Source organism: Hyla sarda, chromosome 11 (assembly GCF_029499605.1).
Source record: "Hyla sarda isolate aHylSar1 chromosome 11, aHylSar1.hap1, whole genome shotgun sequence".
NCBI lineage: Eukaryota > Metazoa > Chordata > Amphibia > Anura > Hylidae > Hyla > Hyla sarda.
This window is the reverse complement of record NC_079199.1, coordinates 87,498,415-87,525,629: the sequence shown is the minus strand read 5'-3', so window position 1 is coordinate 87,525,629 and position 27,215 is coordinate 87,498,415. Positions and strand designations below refer to the sequence as shown.

The 27,215-nt window shown below is 44.1% G+C and overlaps 1 protein-coding gene across 1 annotated transcript in view; it reads right to left on the bottom strand.

Moving 5' to 3' along the window:
- The window catches only part of LOC130295623 (hepatocyte nuclear factor 6-like), an 84,311-nt gene extending 57,578 nt beyond the window's left edge, over nt 1–26,733 (bottom strand). The window contains exon 1 of the mRNA XM_056546539.1: nt 26,633–26,733. The gene's annotated coding sequence lies outside the window, so the exon portion shown is untranslated. The remainder of the gene's footprint in view (nt 1–26,632) is intronic.
- Between the last annotated feature and the right edge of the window lie 482 nt (nt 26,734–27,215).

Below are 27,215 nucleotides of genomic sequence, written 5' to 3'. Positions count from 1 at the left end.
TATTTAAAAAAAAACATAGATCAGGTCTTATATCTCTAGAATTAAAGAAGAACCCTTTGACACAAATTAAAATAAATAGAATATTATCTTCCCCCTTCCCAGTCAGAAATGGACCCAGACAAGGATGTCCCCTCTCCCTTCTTTTATTTATCCTTATAATGGAGTCATTATAAGAGAAATAAAGATCCAATCCCCAAATACACAGAATGACAACTACATCAGCTGCTTATGTAGACAATCTTTTTATTTTGACTTACAAAACATTTGGAATCAATTGACCATTTTATGGCTGAATATTTTTTTTTACATCTTTACATCTATTTTTTTACATCTTTACAATAAATCTTTACAAAAGATTTTTTTTATGTCAAACATATCATGGAACAGGATTATTAAAAAATCATCCATTTCGATGCCAAAATTTGTAACAATCATTTTTTTGACCTTTTTGCCGAAAATTTGAAAGATCTAAACGAATCGGGGAAATTAACTTTCTCACAGTTTGGAAGCTAACACTTATTGAAAATAAATATTCTTCCCAAAAAATTAATATTTTACTATAATCTCTTCCCTTAGATGTTCTAAATAGCTTTTTCACAGAGACTAGATCTCTAATTTCTAAATAACCATGGCAAGAAAGTAACCCCAGAGTAAAATACCAAACACTAAAAAAGTACAGAAGTAACAGAATTCTGGATTTACCGGAATTAGGAAATCATAGAAATGCGATCCACCTGAGCAAAACCTTGGATTAGAATATCTCTTTTAATCTGTACAATACTAAGTATAATAGGATTACATTTATAAAACAGCTAACCCTTATCCTGTTATGTCACTTAAGATATGGCACATACTAAATAAGAAATACAATATGCAAAAATACTGCTGTAATCCCCATTATTCCTAACAGGTTGCAGAAAACCGAAAAGAAAATAGCTGAAGAGCATTGGGAAGGTGTAAATCTCTTTCTGGATGTAACAAACGAGAATGAAATATTAAAGCAGGTAGCATACATTAGTTACAGATTTCTAATTCTACTCATATATTTCACAAACATATCAGAGAAAAGAATCAAATACTAAAATCTTTTTCAAAGGATATCAATAGACAGGCTTATACCGAGAAATGGGTGGAAGAACCCAACACAACGTTTGGGGAAAAGGAATACTCCTAGATGATAAAATACTCCTAGATGAAAATACAAGAACTAAAGAATACAAAAATAAAAGATTATCTGTAAATGGTATAAAACGCCTGGATTACTGGATAGGTTGAATACAGATACTGGAGATGTGGATCCGAATTAGGAACAATCCCACATCAAGAATTGAGCAAATCCTAAACGCATGTTCTTGTCAAACATTCGACCCAAACCGAGACTGAAACACCGTCTACCAAGGAATGGTAAGTTATGATTATGAGAAAACTATTTTTATGGAAAAAAATATATCTATCTGGGACAAAGACAATGTTGGTGGGGAAGAGAATGTTTCTAATTTGACATCATTACTGACTGTAACTCTTTTGGTCATTATCATGCTACCATGATGTACTCTCCCGAGCTAATTCCCATTATTTGAATAACACTTGTCACACTTGTTAAGTGTCTATTCATATAGAAACAAAAGGTCTGACATTAGTTGCTATACCCTCTCTCCCTATTTTCCGTTCTTTTCTGGACTGTTCCCTGAACGAACGCGTATATTGTCTCTGTTGATGTTTATCAACAATGAATGTGTTTGTTTATAAATACTACTTTATAAGCCATAAATATTGGCTCTTCCATGTTTTCCCTTCCGTTTTACAAAACCATAAACAAATAATATACAAAGAGAACATCTAATCCTCATTAAGGGTATGTTAGCAAACAGTATTTTTTGCCAATCATGGAAAAACAAATTGTATTTATAAAAATAATGTTAAAAAAGTGCTGTTTTTTCTGTACTTGGCTGAAAATATGGCCATTTTTGTTAATGATGTATAAACATGGCCAAAGGAGCACAGAAACAAGTGTCTCTGCTTTTTACCCCAAATTTCTCTTCCTCTGTGTCTCTTTTATTTTGTCCATTGCTAGAAGACGACTTATGATAGAAAGTTCCAGAATAACTTAAAATGTATTACATCGGCCGGCTATTCCTACAATCGATTGAAATGATATTTCTTGAATGCATTGACCTCAGCCCTTTATAGGGAGTGACTTCTTAATAGCGTTTTATAGAAATATCTAATTAATAGAGAACGTGATCGGAACCATTGCGAGAAAGTAAACACAATTGATATCATCCGATCGCGTCGGCTCATCACTCATCGCACAGATCTGTTGACTGGTTCTGAATTACACCAGTCCCTTTCCAAATACTTAACACATTTTCCTCATCAATTAGATTTTTTTTCTTTCCCCTGAAAAGAGTTTAAAACACCATTTAGTTGATTAATTGTTGAGTATCGATCAATCGGCTGTTTGGCAGCGATGCAGGAATAGATTTAAATACATTTCTCTGCCATTAAAGATACAGGATCCTCCCTGTAGTTTGCAGGAGTTCTGCAGTAACGTGGAGCAGGAGGTTGCTGCAGAGCATCTCACCCTTCCCACCCACAGGAACATAACCTTCAACGCTAGATGACTATAAGAATATCTTGTAAGACAACAATCTTTTTGTCCGAGTTGCAGAAGGATAAATGGGGAGTTCTCTGGGGTGACATGAGAAAGGAGAATATATGGTTTGGGGGGGATTCTTAAGTCAGTTGGCAAGTATGAGGAAAATAGATGAATTAAAGGGAAATGTAGTTTACACTGCAATTCTACAATTCTAATGTATAGTCATTTTTATTAAGAAAGATAGATAAGACAATGATAAGGCATGAGAGTGCAAAGAAAGAAAGAAAGAATATATGGAAGAAACTGAAATATAGAAAGACATAAATAGGAACAATATGGAGAGAGAGATACAGAGAGATATGAGGTTACATTGTTTTGCTGTTTTTGTATGATTTATATAAAATGACAGATAAATTGGTAGATAAATAGATGGATGGATAATAAACAAATAAATAGATTTATAGAGAGAGAAAAGATATGAGGGAGAGAAGGAAGGATGGAAGAAATAAAGAAAAAGAAAGAATGAAAGAGAGAAATAAATAGATAGATATGAGAGATAGATAGATAGATAGATAGATAGATAGATATGAGAGATAGATAGATAGACAGATATGAGAGATAGATAGATAGACAGATATGAGAGATAGATAGATAGACAGATATGAGAGATAGATATGAGATAGATAGATATGAGAGATAGATAGATAGATATGAGAGATAGATAGATAGATAGATAGATATGAGATAGATAGATAGATAGATAGAGAGATAGATAGATATGAGAGAGAGACAAAAAATTTTGGGGGGGGTAAGATTTATGCTTTAGTGAAAAAATTATTGTTATGCTTTTCTTATAAAAAAAATAAATAAAAATAAAGCTAAATATTTCACGTAAAGAATAATTTTGTGCGTGATGTTGATTCTTTGAATTAACCAGGTAAACACCTTCTGTCCTACGTCAATTTAGCACTTACTAGAATTGTCCATAGGCAGATAGGAGAAGATTGAGCTAGAGGCAGATGATATGTATCAGGAATTTAATAGGATAAATAGAAGGAGAATAATAAAAAAAAAAAAGATAGATAAGTGAAAAATAAATAAATCAACAAATCAATAAATTATAGAAAGAAGATATAAATGTAAATCAATCAATCAGATAAACATCAGTGATGTATAAATAGCTATATAGTAGTGATATGTATAAATACACATCTAGATCTCTATATACAGATCTGGTATTCAGTCTATGGGACGCAGGGAACACGATCTGCCTCTCCAGCGCGTGTCTTTCCACCAGTGGATTAATTGAGAGATGTAATAAAATGGAAAATGAAATGCCCCCCCCATTATAGAGAGCAGGAAATCTCCTGCAGAGATGTGAAATTGCTAACCTTTTGAGGGCCATAAAGGGCTTGTAAGTAATAGGAAGATTTAACTTAATTTAGCACAATAAACATTATTTAGAGCCTTCCTCCGACTCGTCCTCCATGTATTTTACCTTGCCTAGAAAGGAAATGACAACATGGTAATTGAATCATATGCCTATATTTACCAGGCTATGGACTCGGGCCTTGACAGTAAGGGGAGAAGATTTAGCTAGCAATGGACTCTGTATATCATGTTTAATAATAAAATAGGATTTCTGCACATCTGCAAAAATGATTGCCATTGCTGCCGCAGAGCTGGATTTGTCAGTGTTAGCCAAGCTGAAATGGGGCGATGTAGTGATGATTCCAGGATACTGTATAGAACTGCCCGTAAACCTAGGGCACAGAGCACACACTCAACTCTGCTACACCAACAAAGCTTCTGGCAGGACACTCCCTCTATGGTGACAAAGGACATTTCTGGCCCCATTGTAGGTGAACTCTTCAGTTCTGTGCCTGTTCTCTCTGCAGATACACACATACATCTGTTGGAATAGGATTTTCTAAGCTGCATATTGATTCTGGGCCTGTATATTGATTGCACAAATCTATACATGCAAACACCCTGCAGTGGGAGATTGGAGCAAGGAGATCTGACAATGTTTAATGGGAACGTGCAGAAGGCGGGAGAGGAGGTGTATACATATATGTATATATAGGCCCTGTCAACCCTCTGTCCCTTGGAGCAGAAGGGGTTAATTTGTGTGCACTAGCACAAAGGGATGCACGTTCTCCATTAGTGATTTGCCTGCGAGTGTTAATACTTCTATAATACTACTACTATCATCATTATCTACATCTGTACATCTACACATCACTGCTATGGGCGATCAATACAAGACCTGGGTCTGGGTGCTGGGGTAGATGTGGAGGTGTATGGGTATTGCTCATGTTTTAAGAGTGGGGGGTGAGGAGGTGTTTCAAGGTGCGTTCTTTATATTTTAAAATTAATGAAAAGAAAAAGAGGGACCGCGCCTCGTATATTACCTAAGATGGGATTTAAAGTGAACAGCACCAGCCTTTTAGATGGCCGCTCACCTTGTAGATATTCAGCACTTATCGCCCCTGGATAGGGGTACAATTGTGCTCCTGGCAGAAAAGAACGGCAAGGCCCAACAGATTGCAAGAGTAGGTAATCCAGTCCTGTCCGTAGAGTAAATGAAAGTAGCAAAAGGACCCATAGATCAGGCGCTGTTCAGGATTCCATCTGGAAATAAGTATGTCCAAAACGAATATGGCATTAAAGTACCATCGGGCACTATTTTTATTAAGTTCAGAGACCAATGACGCGTTTCGGAGGTACAGTCCTCCTTCCTGCCAATCTGATGAATGAGGACTGTACCTCTGAAATGCGTCATTGGTCTCTGAACTTAATAAACATAGTGCCTGATGGTGCTTTAAGGCCATATTTGTTTTGGACATACTTATTTCCAGATGGAATCCTGAACAGCACCTGATGTATGGGTCCTTTTGCTTCTTTCATTCGTTCTGTATATTAACTGGCATGTCATATAGTTATTCTCTCTAATTTAGGCAACTTAAATAATAACCAACTTAAACAATACTAACCAGTGTTCATACATAGCAGGTAAACTGGAGATTTTATATAAGGAAGTCTGCAAGTGAAATCATTGTACATTGTAAAATCCACAGCATAAAAGCTGTAGCATAAAATTAAGGCATAAAATCTGCAGCATAAAATCCATAGCATAAAATCTGCAGCATAAAATTCATAACATAAAACCTTGAACAATAAAATTTGTGGCATAAAACATGCAGCATAATATCCATAGCATAATATCTGTAGGATAAAATCAGTAGCAAAAAATCCATAGTATAAAATCTGCACCATAAAATCCATAGCATAAAATCTCTAGAATATTAAATCCATGAAATCTGCAGCAAAAAAATCTAAAGCATAAAATTTGCAGCTTAGAATCAGCACCATGAAACTTGCTGACTACAGTAGATTTTACCTGCAGATTTCCTTGCGTAAAATCTGCAGCATTCACACTACCTGACAAGGGACCCATTTACGACATGGCCAGCACCTGGCACCAAAGGGTCTTTTCCCAGTGGCCCAGATTTCTTGGTGCTGAAGTGTTAAAATTGTGACTATCCGACTACAGTTGCAAACTTATTTGTCTTCATGATGGCAGACAACAAAAAAACCTGTGTAGTCTTATCTTGCCCTGTGTAGTCTGATCTTGCCCTGTGTAGTCTGATCTTGCCCTGTTCTTGCCCTGTGTAGTCTGATCTTGCCCTGTTCTTGCCCTGTGTAGTCTGATCTTGCCCTGTGTAGTCTGATCTTAGCCTGTTCTTGCCCTGTGTAGTCTGATCTTGCCCTGTGTAGTCTGATCTTGCCCTGTGTAGTCTGATCTTACCCTGTGAAGTCTGATCTTGCCCTGTGTAGTTTGATCTTGCCCTGTGTAGTCTGATCTTACCCTGTTCTTGCCCTGTGTAGTCTCATCTTGCCCTGTGTAGTCTATCTTGCCCTGTGTAGTCTCATTTTACCCTGTTCTTGCCCTGTGTAGTCTCATCTTGCCCTGTGTAGTCTCATCTTGCCCTGTGTAGTCTTATCTTACCCTGTTCTTGCCCTGTGTAGTCTCATCTTGTCCTTTGTAGTCTCATCTTGCCCTGTGTAGTTTCATCTTGCCCTGTGTAGTCTTATTTTTCCCTGTGTAGTCTCATCTTGCCCTGTGTAGTCTAATCTTGCCCTGTCTAGTCTCATCTTACCCTGTTCTTGCCCTGTGTAGTCTGATCTTGCCCTGTGTAGTCTCATCTTGCCCTGTGTAGTCTCATTTTGCCCTGTGTAGTCTCATCTTACCCTGTTCTTGCCTTGTGTAGTCTCATCTTGCCCTGTGTAGTCTCATCTTGCCCTGTGTAGTCTCATCTTACCCTGTTCTTGCCCTGTGTAGTCTCATCTTGCCCTGTGTAGTCTCATCTTGCCCTGTGTAGTCACATCTTGCCCTGTGTAGTCTCATCTTGCCCTGTGTAGTCTCATCTTGCCCGGTGTAGTCTCATCTTGCATTCGTCTATCTGTCCCTTACTTCCTGACAGTATACCAAATAGTAGAAGTAGGGGGACAGGTAAAAAGAAGTCATGACTGGTGGATCAGACTACACAGGGTTTGTTTGTTGTCTGTTACCATGGAGACACATAAGTCTGCATATCAAATGTACACAAAATATAGAGTATTTGCAACCTTTGCCTATAACATCACACATGGGTGAAGACTGCTCTCTAGTTTCTGATATTCAAAGTATGAGTATGTCTTGTACAGTATCTCACATAAGGGAGTCCACCCCTCACATTTTTGTAAATAATTTATTGTATCTTTTTATGTGACAACAATGAAGAAATGACCCTCTGCTCCAACGTAAAGTAGTGAGTGCACGGCCTGTATAATAGTGTTTATGTTGTGTCCTCTCAAAATAATTCAACACAGCCATTAATGTGTAAACCTTGGCAACCAAAGTGAGTACACCCCTAAGTGGAACTGTCCAAATTGGACCCATGTGGACATTTTCTGTCCCCGGTGTCATGTAACTTGATAGTGTTATCACTCTCACACTCTCTAATACTGGTCACTGAAAGTTTAACATGGTACTTCATGGCAAAGAACTCTAAGAGGACCTGAAAATATGAATTGTGTACCCCGTATCCTTTCTGCCCAGTCAGTCCTTCAGTGTCCCCAGGGCCCCCTGCACCTGCCCCCCCCCCCCCCTGTACATATGTTCTGCAGTGTATTGTATTATAAAATGAGTTGTATCTTTAAGAGTCATGTCATGTGATTGTTACCCAGGAGGTACCAGTGACCAGGTGACCCCATGAGTTACCCATGGGCTCCTTGCTAGTCTCCCCCATATAAGCCCTGGGTGGAGCTTCTCGCTCTCATAGAGCTCTTAGCTTTTGCTTCCTGCTGAGGTCCAGTGCAGTCTTGTCTAGTGTGTGTGTCCAGAGTGTTGGAGGCCTCAAAGTCCAGTCCTGCAGCCGCCATCAATTCAAGTAAGATAAAGTCACAGCTTTCGGTCCCTGTCATCTGTCAAGTCCGCGTGGTCTGCATTCAATTGTCCAGTCTTACTACAAGTCCCAGCAAGTCCTTAAAGTCTCTGTGTCACTGGTCACCTCCCTGGGCCCTGGCTGAACTGTATAGACTTTACCAACTGTCTACCCTCAGTAAAGATACCGTTGTCCGTAACTTGGCATCAGAGTCTTTATTGCCCCCGTACCTAACCCAGGATCCAGCGGTATACCTTTGGGTGGTTTTATGCTAAACCACACCCTGGCGTCATGAATACGGGTTAATGCAATCTGCCCTTAGGGTAACAACATCTGCCCACATCGCACCCCGCTACCACACGTCATGTGGACCAATATAAACCATGACTGGGACCATGTCATGTGGACCTAAATAAACCTCCTGACACCCCTGAGGAAGTCACATTCAGTGACGAAAGGCGTGGGGGTCTTCTCTATGGACATGGGCTGAGCAGGGTTATTTTTCCTTCCTTCCTCTGTCTGTGGTCCTTGTTCACAGTGGTGGCATTCCAGCAGATCTCGTGTTTACAATTCATCATTACGATTGTCACTCATATCATGTATATTCACTAATATTGTATTGGGTTGACTTTTTTTTTATATTTGAGATCTCCAGTGCAATATAGGTGTTTACATTATATTGTGCTCATATACTGTACATCGTCAATCATTATTTACCAGACAAGGGCCCATTTTATTCATAGGGGTACATGCACCGGCACGTTGTTGGATAGAAGGCACCACTGCTATCTCACCCATGTTCCTGGGTGATCATTACTTGGTCCCCGTGTTGTAGTGCGGCTCTGCGGAGCTTTCTAAGTGTTTTTATTTCAGTGTGTCTTGTTTTTTGATGTCCTTGTACTAGGGCTGGGCCGTATACCGGTTCATACCGAATACCGAAATTTTTGTGCTGCACGATATGAATTTTAACCCATACCGCAATACCGGTTTGGCCGCTCCCCCTCGGGAATGAATTGTCAGCCAAGCGCTGCGCTGTCCCCACATCGGGGAACTAATCATATGTGACCCACGAGCGCTGTTCTCCCCCCCCCCCCCCCCTTGCCCAATTAATTATTAGCCCAGCGCTGCTCTGTCCCCATCGGGGTACTACTCACATATGTCACCCGCAGGCGCTGCCCTCCTTGTCCTCCTGTTTGTTGCGGCCGCTGGCGCTGACACTCTATACCAGTCTTCAACCTCCAGATGTTTGGACAACAACAAAGAACATGGTCTCAAATGGCTGGAGGTGCTCAACCCCAAATGCGGTTGTGCATTTATACTGGAGTAGCAGATCCTGCCCTTGTAGTCCGTTGCTAGGGGCGATCCCCAGCATAAACATGCATACAATGGAGGATGCCTGCAGCGGACTACAAGTGCCACAATAGAATCCTACACCAGATAGACTGTGTGGATGTGTAACAATTAGAATAATACAATACAGGAATTTAGGGGCACTACTGTGGTAGATGTATACAGTGACATTGGCTAATCCCTCAACACTGATGTTAAAATTGAGACATTCGCCAGTGTATCCTTATATGAAGGACACACCAGAGCCCGCACACCAAAGCCAAGGTTTCTCAAATGGCACGGGACCTAGCGCTAAACCTACCTGTGCGTGATAAGCAAACCAGGGTCCAGTGGGCAATTACGGCAGCATTAGGTCAACTCACAGGTCCTCCCAGGTACCCTCCAGCGTGGCTAAGCACACATACAATGGGAGGAGGGAGGCAAACTGCAAGCCCCACCTAAGTTGGCTGATATAGGTGCCTGGCCTCACAGGCGCTACCATAATTCTGCCTGGAAAATGTTCAAGGTGCATCACATATGGAGGTTACACACCTCCAAGTATAAAATTTAGACAACAACAAAGAACGTGGTTTGCTGGGAGTTGTAGTTTTGCAGCATCTGGAGGCCGCAGGTTGAAGACCGCTGCTCTATACTGTATCCCTATTCCCGGGCTGCAAAAGGTAAATAAAATAAACTTTAACTCACCTTCCCCGTCGGTCCGGACCAGCTTCCTAGGGAATGGAACGTCGGAGAGCCGTCAGCCTATCACCGGCCGCAGCGATGTTCCCCCTCGGCCGGTGATAGGTTGAGCCCACTGTCATGTAAGGAGCCGGCTTCTTACATGACAGTGGGCTCAGCCTATCACCAGCCGAGGCGGAACATCGCTGCGGCCGGTGATAGGCTGACGGCTCTCCAACATTTACTTCCCCAGGAAGAGCGTAAGGCCGACGTGGGAACATGCTTTAAAGTTTATTTTGTTCACCTTTTGCAGCCCGGGCATAGGGATACAGTACAGAGTGTCAGTGCAGGCGGCCGCAACAAACAGGAGGACAAGGAGGGCAACGCTTGCGGGTGACGTGAGTAGTACCCCGATGGGGACAGCGCAGCGCTGGGCTAATAATTCATATTTTTGGGGGGGTGGGGGATACCGTTATATACCGTGGAACCACCATAAGTTATAAAAATACAGCGATACACATATTTAGCCATACCACCCAGCCCTACCTTGTACATGCATATTTGTCTAATAAACATTGCTTTTGATTCATTATAATTGGGTGTGAATCTGTCATAGCATTTAGCTTTTTTGTGTGTGGTCTATTGAATTGTATACAATGCTTGGTGGCACCCCTTTGTAATCTTTGGTGACTTACCATATTTTTCACCCTATAGGACGCACCGGCGTATAAGACGCACCCAATTTATAGGTGCAAAATCTAAAAAAATAAAGATTTTGAACCCAATAGTGGTCTTCAACCTGCGGACCTCCAGATGTTGCAAAACTACAACTCCCAGCATGCCCGGACAGCCGTTGGCTGTCCGGGCATGCTGGGAGTTGTAGTTTTGCAACATCTGGAGGTCCGCAGATTGAAGACCACTGCATAGGAGGTAATACTCACGTGTCCCCGCCGCTCCGGACCCGTCACCACTGCCCTGGATGTCGCTCCATCGCTGTCGCCGTGTCCCCGTCGCTCCAGAACGTCTCTGCTGCCGGCCGGGTATCCTCGCTCTCCGTCGCCGCCATCACGTCGTTACGCACGCCGACGCACGTACGCGACGACGTGATGACGAGGAAGGAGAGCGCCGGCCATACAGGGGATCCCTGAACGAAGAAGACACCGAGGAGGCAGGTAAGATCCCTCCCGGTGTCCTGTAAGCACTAACCCGGCTATTCAGTCAGGCGGTGAAATCGTGGCGGTCCCGAACAGCCCGACTGAACAGCCGGGTTAGTGTCACTTTCCCTTCAGACGCGGCGGTCAGCTTTGATCACCGCGTCTGAAGGGTTAATACAGGGCATCTCCGCGATCGGTGATGTCCTGTATTAGCCGCGGGTCCCTGCCGTTGATTGCCGCAGGGACCGCCGCGATAGGGGTGTATTCACCATATAAGACACACCGACTTTTTCCCCCCAGTTTTGGGGAAGAAAAAGTGCGTCTTATACGGCGAAAAATACGGTAGCTTGTGCCCCACATGGTTTGTTCCTTTTCTTTTAATGATGAAGCACAAGAAAGCTTGCAGACAGTTTGCTGTGTTAAATAGATGGCATTGCAATTCTTTTGCTATTTTTGCGCAATGTTTTTGCTTCAATGGCAGGAACAACCACTGGGCGGGAGGGATATCATTCTGCAGTGAATTGTAGTTCTGCCACAGCTGGAGGCACCCTGGTCAGAAAACACTGGTCTATTGCGTTGAAGGCTGCACAGGTGTGTTTCAATGGGTGTGGTGGCTGATGTGTGGGAGGGAGAAAAGTGATCTCACACTTACAAACAAGGAATCATGGGATTTGTAGTAGGAGGGAAGGAACTCTGACAGGAGATAGCCACAACATTATGGTAATCTCCCAACATAGCCATTTAGCTCCAAGACAAGAACAGATCCTTCCTAAGCATGTCCATTACTGTCTGCCAGGTAAGTATTAAAATCAACTTATGGTGAATAACCCCCTTTAATGACTGTGTGTTGGGTTATTTTGAGGGGACACAACATTAAAAGGGGTACTCCACTGGAAAACATTTTTTTTAATCAACTGGTGCCAGAAAGTTAAACAGATTTGTAAATTGCTTCTATTTAAAAATCTTAAGCCTTCCAGTACTTATCAGCTGCTGTATGCTCCTCGGGAAGTTCTTTTCTTTTTGAATTTCCTTTCTGTCTGACCACAGTGCTCTCTGCTGACACCTCTGTCCAAGTCAGGAACTGTCCAGAGCAGGATTAGGTTTGCTATGGGGATTTGCTTCTACTCTGGACAGTTCCTAAAAGGGACAGAGGTGTCAGCAGAGAGCACTGTGGTCAGACAGAAAGGAAATTCAAAAAGAAAAGAACTTTCTGTGGATTATATAGCAGCTGATAAGTACTGGAAGGATTAAGATTTTTTTTTTAATAGAAGTAATTTATAAATCTGTCTAACTTTCTGGCACCAGTTGATTTAAAAAATATATATATACAGTGACCCCTCGACTTATGATGGCCTCGACATATGATCATTTCAACATATGATGGCCCATCATATGTTGAAGGCAGCCTCGACATATGATGCTGCTGTGTGTCGGGGCCATCGTACAAACAGCTATCTGACAGCGCTGACAACTTCAGCAACTGACAGATAGTTGTATAATGTCCCCGTGTGCCCCGTTCTGCCTCCTGTTACTCACATGCTGTCCTGCTATCTCATACAGGCTTCCACTGTGAGCTCCGTGTAAGCCCCCCCCCCCAGTGCAGCCATAGCCAATAGCCTGCAGCATCTTGCTGCAGGCATCCAATGAGCTGCTGGCTGCCCTCCCCTTCCTTTCCTATAGAGCTGTAGTCGGCAGGATGGTAATGAAGGACATTCTGTCCCCCCCTGAAGGTATTTAAAGAACTGTACAGTACTGTATGCGATGTCACACATCACATACAATACATAGACACACAATACACCCCATACATCAATGTTTCCCTATCAGTGTGCCTCCAGCTGTTGCAAAACTATAACTCCCAGCATGCCCAGACAGTCAATGGCTGTACATGCACGCTGGGAGTTGTAGTTGTGCAACAGCTGGAGGCACCCTGGTTTGTTAAACAATTCCCATACACTCCACATACAATGGTCATCCCAGAACCAATTAGCAGTTTCCCATAGAGATATGTATTCAACATACAATGGTTCCGAGGCCCCAGAACCAATTACCATTTTTACATAGACATATGTACTCGACATATGATGGTTTCAACATATGATGGTTCTCCTGGAACCAATTAATATCATATGTTGAGGGACCACTGTATATATTTTCCAGTGGAGTACCCCTTTAAACACTGTTATACAGTCTGTACTCACTACTTTACATTGCAGCAGAGGGTCATTACTATAGTGTTGGTACAGGAAAAGATTTACAAATGTGAGGATTGTACTTACGTATGTGGGATACTGTATCATCACAGGCCATACATGTACTATAATGGGACAAGCAGTGGTAGTAGTGTCGCACTTGATCCTCTTTACTACTGTCATTGCCGTATCATGGGGCCCCTGGCATTCATAATGCACACATGGTAATGTATCCTCCTGGTACACAAGCCCTTTAGATATTTTTAATTAATACATGACTTTCCAATAAAACATTGCATCCACCATTAAGCAGCGGTGTAGATAATTAATGAGTTTATTATATTTAGATCTGGCCAGCCTCGTTCTTACTGCTGAGATCGATCACGCTGCATGGAAATGTGTCGGAGCAGCTACAAAACACCACTCAACCATGTTGTTCCACACGCCATACATCGTCTCCACGCCATAATATGAATATTAGGAATGGGGATGGGGAAGGTAGGAAATCCTGTCCAGGGAATGCTAAATCATATGTTCTGACAATTCTAGACCCTCAGTAGTGTTGAGCGGCATAGGCCATATTCGAATTCGCGAATATATGGACGAATATTCGTCATATATTCGAGAATATTCGCATATTCGTAATAGTCTCGTTTTATTTACGCATATGCGAACATTCGCCTATGCAAAAATTTACATATACAAAATTAGCATACGCGAAAATTCGCATATACTAATTTTCGCATATGCCAATTCGCACGCCAATCTCACACAGTAGTATTAGAGCCTTCTTTACATCACACAAGCTGGAAGCAGAGAGGGGTGATCACTGTGACGTGTACTGTGAAATAAACAAAAACTATTATTCGTAATTACGAATATATAGCGCTATATTCGCGAATTCGCGAATATGCGATATTCGCGAATAATATTCGAATTGCGAATATTCGCGAGCAACACTAACCCTCAGCTGATCCCAGAGTAAGGCTGGCTATACACAATACAGTGGTCCCTCAACATACCATGGTAATCCGTTCCATCGTTTGTTGAAACCATCGTATGTTGAGGGATCCGTGCAATGTAAAGTATAGGACAGTGGTCTACAACCTGCGGACCTCCAGATGTTGCAAAACTACAACACCCAGCATGCCCGGACAGCCGTTGGCTGTCCGGGCATGCTGGGTGTTGTAGTTTTGCAACATCTGGAGGTCCGCAGGTTGAAGACCACTGGTATAGGAAGTTGTACTCACCTGTCCCCGCCGCTCCGGACCGTCACCGCTCGTCACCGCTGCCCTGGATGTCGCCGTCCATCGCTGTCGCTGCGTCCCCGAAGTGTCCCCGACGCTCCAGCAAGGCCTCTGCTTCCCCCGGCATCCGCGCTCTCCGTCGCCGCCATCACGTCGTTACGCACGGCGCTCCTATTGGATGACGGTACGGCGTGCGCAGCGACGTGATGACGTCGATGGAGAGCGCCGATGATGCGGAGGATCCCGAAGAGGACGCGCCGGAGCCCCGAGGACAGGTAAGTGATCATCAGCGGACCACACGGGGCACCGTAAACGGCTATCCGGTGGCAGCTGAAGCAGACTGCGCTGCCAGATAGCCGTTTATGCGATGGCCCCGACATACAAAAGCATTGTATGTTGATGCTGCCTTCAACGTGCAATGGCCTCTCATGTTGAAATGATCGTATGTTGAAATGATCGTATGTTGAAATGATCGTATGTCGGGGCCATCGTAGGTTGGGGGGTCACTGTATATTTACCTTCAGTCCCAGACTGTGCACTACTGAACCATGGCCACTTTCCGTGCTGCTGGATGTATTCTCCCAGCATGCATTGGAACCTACCGCTTTTCTCTGTCACATTCTATATCATCTATATCTAAAAATCTGTATGTCTGTGTATAAAATTGGAGGGGTAAGGATTACTGGGTGCCATATTTTGGTATTGCAGTTGCATACTTGCCAACAGTTCAAAAAGGCAAAATCGACATTCAAATCTTTACTTTACTTTACTAATCTTTACTTTAAATCAACTGGTTCCAGAAAGTTAAACAGATTTGTAAATTACTTCTATTAAAATATCTTAACCCTTCCAGTTCTTATCAGCTGCTGAATACTACAGGGGAAGTTTCTTTTTCTTTTTGAATTTCCTTTCTGTCTGCCCACAGTGCTCTCTGCTGACACCTCTGTCCATTTTAGGAACAGTCCAGAGAAGGATAGGTTTGCTGGGGATTTGCTCCTACTCTGGACAATTCCTAAAAGGGACAAAGGGGTCAGCAGAGAGCACTGCGGTCAGACAGAAAAGAAATTCAAAAAGAAAAGAACTTCCTCTGGAACATACAGTAGCTGATAAGTACTGGAAGGGTTAAGATTTTTAAATAGAAGTAATTTACAAATCTGTTTAACTTTCTGGCACCAGTTGATTAAATATATTTTTTTTATTCCAGTGGCGTACCCAATTTATCCATATCTAAAGGATAGGGGGTAACTCATGGATCAGTGGGGGTTTGACCACTGGGATCCCCACTAATCCCTGGCATGCCATATAATGAACCATGTTTGGCCACTGCTCCCCCCCCCCGCCTCTGAATGTTGCAACCTTTGGGAGGTCAGACGTAGGGGAATTTTTGTCCTCTTTAGCTGATCATACATATTGAATGTTCAGCCGACAGATATCCAATGCATAAGGTTACCTTTACTCTAGTGATATGGAATAGTCTAGACTGCAACTGATGCCGAGACTGAGCGCACTTTTCAGCCTGGGAAAGGTCAGTTCTGGGGAAGTCTGCTGGGTCTGAGAGAATCGTCAGCCAGGGAAGGAGCCATAATGTGTTGGAAGGTGCAAAATTGAAAATTTAGGGGAGGCTACAGCTGAGCTGAGGAGGGATTGTATGAAACACCCCTGAAAGAGGTTCGTGTGTCGCATGAGGTTGGCTGCCAAAAAGGCTGCCATTGTTGTGCGGCCTGGTTTGTTTAGTCATGGGGTGAATTGGATTGAACAAGGTGGGGTCTGGTGGGGACTTGAGTGCCAATGTGGTAGTAACCCCTCTCCTGTGTATGAACAGCAAATGGTAGTACAGTTCGCATGTTGAAGGCAGCATCAACGTACTGCTTCAGCTGCCACCGGATAGCCGTTTACGGTGCCCTGTGTGCTCCGCTGACGATCACTTACCTGTCCTCGGGGCTCCGGCGCGTCCTCTTCAGGATCCCCTCCATCGCCGGCGCTCTCCATCGTCGTCATCACGTCGCTGCGCACGCCGTCCCGTCATCCAATAGGAGCGGCATGCGTAGCGACGTGATGGCGGTGATGGAGAACGAGGATGCCGGGGAAGCAGAGGCCTTGCCGGAGCATCGGGGACACCCCGGGGATGCGGCGACAGCGATGGAAGGCGACATCCAGGGCAGCGGTGACGAGCGGTGATGGACCGGAGCGGCAGGGACAGGCGAGTACAACTTCCTATACCAGTGGTTTTCAACCTGCGGACCTCCAGATGTTGCAAAACTACAACACCCAGCATGCCCGGACAGCCGTTGGCTGTCCGGGCATGCTGGGTGTTGTTGTTTTGCAACATCTGGAGGTACGCAGGTTGTAGACCACTGTCCTATACTTTACATTGCACGGATCCCTCAACATACGATGGTTTCAACAAACGATGGTCCGTTTGGAATGGATTACCATCGTATGTTGAGGGACCGCTGTATACAGTTGTGTTAAATGTTGAGCAGTAGTTTGAAGCCAACACTGTACATAGGTTATAATAGGGACCGCACAGACCAAAGGGGCCCCTGTCCAGTTATCAGTGACCTAACAGAGAATCATATCATCGTTATATTACAAGACTGTTAAAGAATGTTCTGGACTGTTAAGTCAACAATCCCACCTAAAGTGACTGCAACCAACAAGTTTGAGTGCCCTATATGAGAGCAGTAGGAGAATACCCACCAAGCAGATTGTACCTCTACGAAGGAGGAGAAAGAGAAACCAATCGGAAAAATGTCTCTAATTTCCTCTCCTCTTATTGCTCTGGTAAAATAAAAGCCAGGCTCTGATTGGTTGCTATAAGACCGCTTGACAATTCTATATTCCTTGAACATCTACATGACCTGTCCAAAGATGGTCCTGGGAAACGGTGCAAAATCTCTAACAAGGCCCCCACCTACCATTTATAGAATAGAATAAAGTTATAGGGGGAGATTTATCCAATGCTGTGCAGGGGAAAAGTGGTGCAGTTGCCCATAGCAACCAATCCGATCGTTTTTCACAAATAAAAGAAGCGATCTGGTTGCTATGGGCAACTGCACCACATTTCCTCTGCAAAGCATTTGATAAATCTCCCCCTATAACTTTATTCTTCGGTTCTCTTTTAATCCCTGCATCATGCTGACTTCGAGTGTTTAATTTAAAGGGGTTCTCCACTGCCCTGTCTTCCGGAGCTCCGCTCGCAGCGTCCGGAAGTTTGTTACTCTGAACGCTGTGTGCGGGCTTCCGTGTTCGAGGCCGGCCCCTCGTGACATCACGTCCGCCCCCTCGTGACGTCACGCCCGCCCCCTCGTGGCGTTCGCGCCCCCTTCCCATAGACATTTGTTGAGGGGGCGAGCGTGACGTCATGAGGGGGCGGGTGTGATGTCACGAGGGGGCGGCCTCGAACACGGAAGCCCGCACACAGCATTCGGAGTAATAAACTTTCGGACGCTGCGAGCGGAGCTCCGGAAGGCAGGACAGTGGAGAACCCCTTTAATACTGTTGTTACGCCGAGCGCTCCGGGTCCCCGCTCCTCCCCGGAGCGCTCACAGCGTTCTCCTGTTCGCAGCGCCCGGTCAGACCCGCTGACCGCGTGCGCTGCGATAATGTTCCCTGCCGGGATGCGATTCGCGATGCGGGACGCGCCCGCTCGCGGTGCTCATCCCGACCCGCTTACCAGACTCGCTCCCCGTCTGTGCTGTCTTTGTGATTTAAAGGGCCGGTGCGCCACTGATTGGCGCATGGGTTTTATTAGTGTGTTCACCTGTGCACTTCCCTATATTACCTCACTTCCCCTGCACTTCCTTGCCGGATCTTGTTGCCATTGTGCCAGTGAAAGCGTTTCCTTGTGTATCCCAAGCCAGTGTTCCAGGCCTCTTGCCGTTGCCCCTGACTACGATCTTTGCTGCCTGCCCTGACCTTCTGCTACGTCCGACCTTGCTCTTGTCTACTCCCTTGTACCGCGCCTATCTCAGCAGTCAGAGAGGTTGAGCCGTTGCCGGTGGATACGACCTGGTTGCTACCGCCGCTGCAAGACCATCCCGCTTTGCGGCGGGCTCTGGGGAATACCAGTAGCAACTTAGAACCGGTCCACCGACACGGTCCACGCCAATCCCTCTCTGACACAGAGGATCCACCTCCAGCCTGCCGATCCTGACAACTGTACAATATATATTGGGTTACAACCAGGAATGGCAGCCCTAGGGATTGTCACTGGAGGGAACGAGGAACGTGTTGGTAAATTGTGACGTAAACAGTCTTTGGATGATCGCTGGGACTGTGTGGCCATCAAAATCATTGTTAGTCAGCCAAACATCTCCCTGTGTAAACTTGTGGCCAACAATGAAGTAAGTGGAGGGCCACATAACCGATCAGCAATGGTACGTGCAGCACTGGCCCCACAATCAGGATCAAAAGGCTTTTTAAATGAAAGCTGATTTTCTAGATTGGCGCTTGTATTGGCCATGGGTCTGCCTAGGGTCTAAAATGACCCTGTTACCAGTTGCCTATCAAGATTGTTCTTTGTTGAAGAGGATCAGTGGCTAGTATAAAAAAAAAAAGTTTTTATTTTCATTTGTAGCCTCAGGTGATGCCTTTCATTCTGTCCCAGAGATAAAGGGACTTAAATGGGCACTATCATTAAAACTAATTTTTGCTATTGCACTCGTTATGGTACATAAAAAAAATCTTTCTAATGTACTTTAATTGAAAAATGTATAAATTGTTTTATTTGTGTTTAAAAAAGCTGCCACTAGGTGGCTCCCTACTTGTCCAGAGCACATTTCCTCCTTTTGCACAGACTTTGGACTCCTGCTGGCCTGGCAGAAATCCAAAATCAGGAAATGCTGAAGGGGGGGGGGGGTGCAGCCTTAGCCAATCATAGCTCATCTCCCACAGAGCTGTGTGTAGCGGAGTGAGGGAGGAAGTTCTCCCCTTTATGGCTTCAGACGATGTCACGCCTTCTGGGTAACGCCCCTTCCCAGTCTGTGAATCTGACTGAGACTGAGCAGAAAATACAGAACAATCTCAAGGTAGAAAACTAACAAATAATAAAAATAAAGGCAGGGGGTGGTTTATCATGATGGGGCAGTGAACTGGGAGGATTATAAAATTTAACAAGATCATGAGAGGTACTCTTTAATTACATGGTTGGTTATCTGCACTTTTCCCTGAAATATCAGAATGTCCCTAAACTTTGTTTGAAAAAAATTCAGCAAAGAAATTCAGTTGCAGCAGACTCCCATTGTTTTCAATGGGATTCTGCTGTACTGCGCACACACGGGAATTTCCACAGTAAAAACAAGCCGTGTGAACAGAGCCTGGCATTCACACCCACTTAGACTGCGTAATACCCTTATAGCCTCATATTCATATTATCCTCAGCCTTGCAATCACACCCTTTTTTTAAATAAAGTTTCTGCCCATCTGACAACTTAGGAAAAAGTGGTAGTCACCTAAATAAAATAATCCATTGGAATCAGGGCACCTGCAGCTAAAAGGTGATATTAAAATATATATATATATTTTTATACTGCCCACAGGTTCTCTTAAAGGGACCTAACACATCTTATCCTCTATCCAAAGGATAGGGACTAAAATGTTTAGTAGTGGGGGTCTCGCCGCTGGGGACCCCCGCAATCTGTCATTGCGCTGAAGGCTCCAAATTTGTAGCGTGACAACGACACGGGGCGGAGTATCGCAACATCACGCACCGCCCCCTCAATGCAAGTCTATGGGAGGGAGTGATCATTTGGAGCCTCTAGCACTGTGGAGAGCTCACAAAGTAGAGTGCGCAATGACAGATTGCGGGGGTCCCCAGCGGCGGGACCCCCGCGACAAGACATCTTATCCCCTATCCTTTGGATAGGGGATAAGTTTTTTAGGGCTGAAGTACCCCTTTAAAAGTAAATCTGACAACTGAATTTGCCACTAAGAGCATCAGACACCAATGAATAGCTGTAAGGGTATGTTTTCCAAATGCAGAAGACTCTCATTGCTTTCAAGGGTAGGTTGCTGCTTAGTTCAAACTGCAGATTTTATGCTTATGGAATTTCCACAGAAAGAATGAACATGACTATTGTCTTGGCGGAATGAGCAAGCAGAGTCCCTTTGTTTAAAGGGAAAGTGACAGCACCTTTGCACATACACTACTGCCAATGTTATAATATAGAGCACTACCTCTGTTTTATAAATGCACTGCACCTTGATATAGAAACTGATCTTTCCATATTCGGTTTCTTTGTGGATTGGGGGCGGTCACCCGGACCACTCTGGTCTCCTTTTGTATCCCCATCTGACCTATTAGCACTGATGTGAAGCCATATGACAGTCCCACCGAGACACAGCTCGTTAGTAGTGTTGCTCGCGAATATTCGTAATGCAAATTTTATTCGCGAATATTCGCGAATATAGCACTATATATTCGTAATTACGAATATTCGTTTTTTTTCACAGTACACATCACAGTGATCACCCCTCTCTGCTTCCAGCTTGTGTGGTGTAAAGAAGGCTCTAATACTACTGTGTGAGACTGGCGTGCGAATTTTCGCTTATGCTAATTTTTGTATATGCTATTTTTCGCATATGTAAATTTTTGCATATGCGAAAATAAAACGAGAATATTACGAATATGCGAATTTAGCGAATATATGACGAAGATTCGTCCATATATTCGCGAATTCGAATATGGCCTATGCCGCTCAACACAGCTCGTTAGACCGCCTCCAGTGCACAAAAAAAGCTGAATTAGCATATAAAATAAAATATAAGTTTCTATACCATGGCGTAGCGTTTTTTATTTTGCAGTGTCAACGGTATATGGGCAACAGTGGTGTTTTCCTTTCCATTTAGCATGGGTATACCCTTAGGGTATAAAAGCAAGCTGTACCTTTCCTGTAGCCTGATGGTCTTTGCCAAATTTTAAAGGGGTTGTCCAATGAAATTTTTTACTTTACTAATGTGCCCAAACTGCCTAAAAAACAATAAAAGCTTTAACTCCCCTTAGCTCCTTCATAGCCTCCAGTATCCCTGTCTATCTCCGGTGACACAGCTTTTACCCGAGCTGCAGTTTTTACCTGAGCTTTTAGTCAAGTGTCAAGAAGGAGGAGCCAAGCTTCTTAAAGGGGTACTCAAGAGGGGAAAAAAATGTAATCAAACTTGTAACCGAAAGATATACAGATTTACAAATTATGTTTATTTGAAAATCTCAAGCCTTCCAGTACTTACCAGCTGCTGTATGCCCTATGCCCTGTATAACTATGTAGATAGTCCTGTATTCATTGCAGTGAGTCATGGTGCTCTCTGCTGCCCCCTCTGTTTGGGTTAGAAACTGTCCAGAACAAGAACAAATATCGATAGCAAACTTTTCCTGTTCTGGACAATTCCTGACCTGGACAGAGCACTGTATTTGACTGCAAAAAACTACGAACCTTCCTCCAGGACAAACAACAGCTAAGAAGAGCCAGAAGGCTTGAGATTTTTATAAAGAATTATTTTGCAAATCTGTATAACTTAAAGGGGTACTCTGGTGAAAACCTTTTTTCTTTTAAATCATCTGGCTCTGGGAATTTAAACAGATTTGTAAATTACTTCTATTAAAAAATCTTAATCCTTCCTGTACTTATTAGCTGCTGAATACTACAGAGGAAATTATTTTCTTTTTCGAATGCTCTCTGATGACATCACGAGCACAGTGCTCTTTGCTGACGTTATAATAATAATAAGTCTTAATTTATTGTTGTCCTCAGTGGGATTTGAACCCAAGGCCCCAGCACTGCAAGGCAGCAGTGCTAACTACTGAGCCACCATGCCGCTCTTAGCATGGATCTGCTATGCATGGTTGTTAAAATGGACAGAGATGTCAGCAGAGAGCACTGTGCTCGTGATGTCATCAGTGTTCCAAAAAGAAAGGAATTTCCTCTGTAGCATTCAGCAGCTAATAAGTACTGGAAGGATTAAGATTTTTTAATAGAAGTAATTTGCAAATATGTTTAACTTTCTGGCACCAGTTGATTTAAAAGAAAAAAGGTTTTCACTGGAGAAACCTTTAAAAAACAATGTTTTTCTCCGCAGTACCCCTTTAAGAAGCTCAGCTCCTCCTCCTTGACACTTTGCTGAATACCTTTTTAAAGGAGTAGTCCAGTCCTGAAAAACGTATCCCCCTGCGATCTCCCGTACGGGGCCCCAGCTCACTGGCCAGAGAGCGCACGTCAACCACCGCACAAAGCAGCAATCGACACGCCCCCTCAATACAGTGCAACGGCAGAGACGGAGATTGCAAAAGGTAGCACTCCAGCTCTGCCATAGAGTTGTATTGAGGGGGCGTTTTAGCCGCCGCTTCGCGCAGTGGTCAACACACCACCTTCCCACGGGCCCCGTACGGGAGATCGTGGGGGGTCCCAGTGGTTGGACCCCCCGCGATCTGAAACTTATCCCCTATCCTTAGGATAGGGGATAAGTTTTTCAAGACTGGACTACTCCTTTAGAGTATGTTCACACTACGGAATTCCCAGTGGAATTCCGTGAGCGGAATTCCGCGGTGTGAACTTAAAGGGGTTATCCAGGAATAAACTTTTTTTTATATATCAACTGGCTCCAGAAATGTAAACAGATTTGTAAATTACATCTATTAAAAAATCTTAATTCTTTCAGTACTTATGAGCTTCTGAAGTTAAGGTTGTTCTCTGATGACACGTGTCTCGGGAAACGCTCAGTTAGGGTGCGTTCCCACAGGGCGTATACGCAGCGTATTTGACGCTGCGCAAAATTTATGGCAGCAGCGGGAAATACGCTGCGTATTCCTTGGTCACTATACACACAGGGCTTTCCGGCGGCAGCCCTATGTGTGCAGTGAGTTTTGGAGGCGGAGCCGCGCGTCACAGACACGCCGGCATATGGCTCCGCCTCCAAAACTCACTACACACATAGGGCTGCCGCCGGAAAGCCCTGTGTGTATAGTGAGCAAGGGATACGCAGCGTATTTCCCGCTGCTGCCATAAATTTTGCGCAGCGTCAAATACGCTGCGTATACGCCCTGTGGGAACGCACCCTTAAGAAGCAAATCCCCATAGAAAACTTCTTCTAAACTGGGCGTTTCCCGAGACACTTGTCATCAGAGAACACTTAGACAGAAAAGAACAACCTTAACTTCAGAAGCTCATAAGTACTGAAAGAATTAAGATTTTTTAATAGAAGTAATTTACAAATCTGTTTAACTTTCTGGAGCCAGTTGATACCTAAAAAAAAGTTTTTTCCTGGAATACCCCTTTAACATTAGTGTGAATGGGTCTGTTCACACGTCGGAATTTCAACGGCGGACAATTCCGCCGCTGAAATTGTTCTGCACAGAGAATGAACATGTTCATTCTTTGCGCGGAAGTCTGCGAGCACTGCATAGCTGTCAATGGTGACGGCTCAGTGCCACGTGGTCCTACCTCCGCCGCCGGCTGCCAGGCTGAATCATCGCACGCTGAACTGTAGTGTGAACATACCCTTAAGTGCCACAGCCTGCCAAGCCTCCTTGCTCACCCTCCTTGCTCTTGATTGACATACATAACCATCTACATCAGTCAAGAAGTGTCTGGGAGTTAGAGGGGTACTCCACTGGCCAGCGTTCGGAACATTTAGCTCCGAACGATGTGTGCACGCTGCGGCCGTCATGCCCCCTCTCATAAACTTGCATTGAGGGATCGTGACGTGATGTCACGAGGGGGCGTGGCCAACCTCCGCAGCGCGCACACAGCATCCAGAACTAAATGTTCCGAACGCTGGCCAGTAGAGTACCCCTTTAAGGGCAAGCGAGTAAGCTGGCCAGGCGGTGGCACTTGAGCAGCTTGGCTCCGTCTCCTTGACACTTTAGTGAGAGAAAAAAATAAAAAGCAATTTTATAAGTTCGGCAACCACCATCAGCTCCAGGAAAGGTACAAGTCTGGTTTACATCCTAACAGCTATCCTGCCTCTCATAGCCACAAATAGAGCTGACAGATTCCGCTTGAACTGCACCCAATAAATGCTTTTTATAGCTGAAATCGAAATCATTCTATTTTCATCAAATGCAATATTTCCCAACCAGTGTGCCTCCAGCTGTTGCAAAACTACAATTCCCAGCATGCCCGGACAGCCTTTGGCTGTCCGGGCATGCTGGGAGTTGTCGTTTTGCAACAGCTGGAGGCACACTGGTTGGGAAACACTGATCTAAGGTGTATGGGCACCTTTACATGATGTATAAACTCTGCATAGAATGTTTTTTATTTATTTATTAAATATACAGGGCCGAAATGTCTCATATATGACACATTGTGACATACATCTTCTGACCGATAGTAAGAATTCTGCTATAACTATCCATGACCCATGGCCATTACCGACCATGTAACCAGCTATGCCTATATAGGCCAGCAATAACACCATCAATGCGTGCGTGTACGTCATGTTTTATGCTTTACGTTATACAGTGATCCCTCAACTTACAATGGCCTCAACATACAATAGTTTCAACATACAATGGTCTTTTCTGGACCATCGTAACTTGAAACCAGACTCAACATACAATGCTACAGACAGTCCAGATCTGGGAAACGTGTCAATGGCTGGAAGAACCGACCAATCAGAATGGACATTTTACTTGTAAAATCCCTGTATTACTGAAGTGTATGCACTGACTGGTGTCTGGTAGCGCCCCCTACAGTACAGGGAGGTATTACATGTTCTGTACTCTTTACCTGTATTAGGCTGGGTCCACACTACGTTTTGTCCCATACGGGAGCGCATACGGCAGGGGCGAGCTAAAAGCTCGCGCTCCCGTATGTGACCGTATGCGCTCCCGTATGCCATTCACTTCAATGAGCCGACCGGAGTGAAACGTTCGGTCCGGTCGGCTCATTTTTGCGCCGTATGCGCTTTTACAACCGGACCTAAAACCGTGGTTGACCACAGTTTTAGGTCCGGTTGTAAAAGCGCATACGGCGCAAAAATGAGCCGACCGGACCGAACGTTTCACTCCGGTCGGCTCATTGAAGTGAATGGCATACGGGAGCGCATACGGTCACATACGGGAGCGCGAGCTTTTAGCTCGCCCCTGCCGTATGCGCTCCCGTATGGGACAAAACGTAGTGTGGACCCAGCCTTACTAAAGTGCATGCACTGACTGGTGTCTGGTAGCGCCCCCTACAGTACAGGGAGGTATTACATGTTCTGTACTCTTTACCTGTATTACTGAAGTGCATGCACTGACTGGTGTCTGTCAGCTCCCCCTGCAGTATGGGGAGGTACTACATGTTCTGTACTACTCTTTACCTGTGCCAGGGTTACCTGCTTTGGACACCAGGTGAGGGCGGCTCCATGTTACTTTTTTAGGACATTTTGTATTCTGTACAGAACCCTGAAGAAGCTCCTGTCCTCTACATAGACCAGCCTTTCCCAACCAAGGTGCCTCCAGCTGTTGCAAAACTACAACTCTCAGCATGCCCGGACAGCCTTTGGCTGTCCGGGCATGCTGGAAGTTGTAGTTTTGCAACAGCTGGAGGCACCCTGTTGGGAAACACTGACATAGACAGTGATTTACAGCTCCCAGCAGATCTTTATTACTTTTATATGTAAGGATTTGCTTTATCTATATTAGTTATCTACTTATTTTTCTTTAATCCTCACTTTTTCCTATTTTTGGATAACATTTTGGTGGCTTCCAAACCAATTACCAGGTTTCCATAGAGTTATGGTCTCAACATACAATGGTTTCAACATACAATGGTCGTCCCGGAACCAATTAATATTGTAACTTGAGGGACCACTGTACTATGGTATGCTGAATTATTTTATATTACGGTATGTCATATTGTATAATATAGCATGATAAAAGATACATGACACATTTATATATATATATATATATATATATATATATACACACACACACACATATATATATATATCTCCTCCCAAGCCTGTCCTCCAATATTGTACGTCTTCTACAATATGAGCCAAGTCCCCTCTCTAAGAGCTGCCCCACCTCTTATTGGTGTCCAGTATAGATCCTTCCCGTCTGCCAGTGTTCAGGACATATTTACAGCATGCATCCACCTCTTCACGTACCGCCTCTTCTGTGCATCCACCCGTGCACCACCACCCTACTCAGCCTGCAGCTCAGGGGTGCACAAATATCTCCTACACCCATGTTAAATAAATAAACGAATAAAAAAAAAAGAAGAAATATCCCCGTATTGGAAATAAAAGCCCCTGCTCATCCATCCCATCCCCTTTGTCAGGCGTATGTCCTCTCCCGTTCTCTCTCTCTTTCCTTCAGTTAATCAACATGTTAATGAGATTGGATCCTAATCAATAGCCTCAATCAGAAGAGCAGGAATCACCAGGCCTCTTCTCCCAGCGCACGTACCCAGCCCCCCGCCACATAATGAAAACAAATGAGATGCCTCAGTGAAATGGGTTAATTTGCTTCAATTTAATTATTTCTGCTGCAGACAGTTGTACTTTCCAATGTGTTGTTTAACACTGACCTGGGCGGGGGGTAATGGGTTAATAAAATGTGTAAGATCGGCGCTACAGGACTTGCCCTTCATTAGATTTGATGCTGT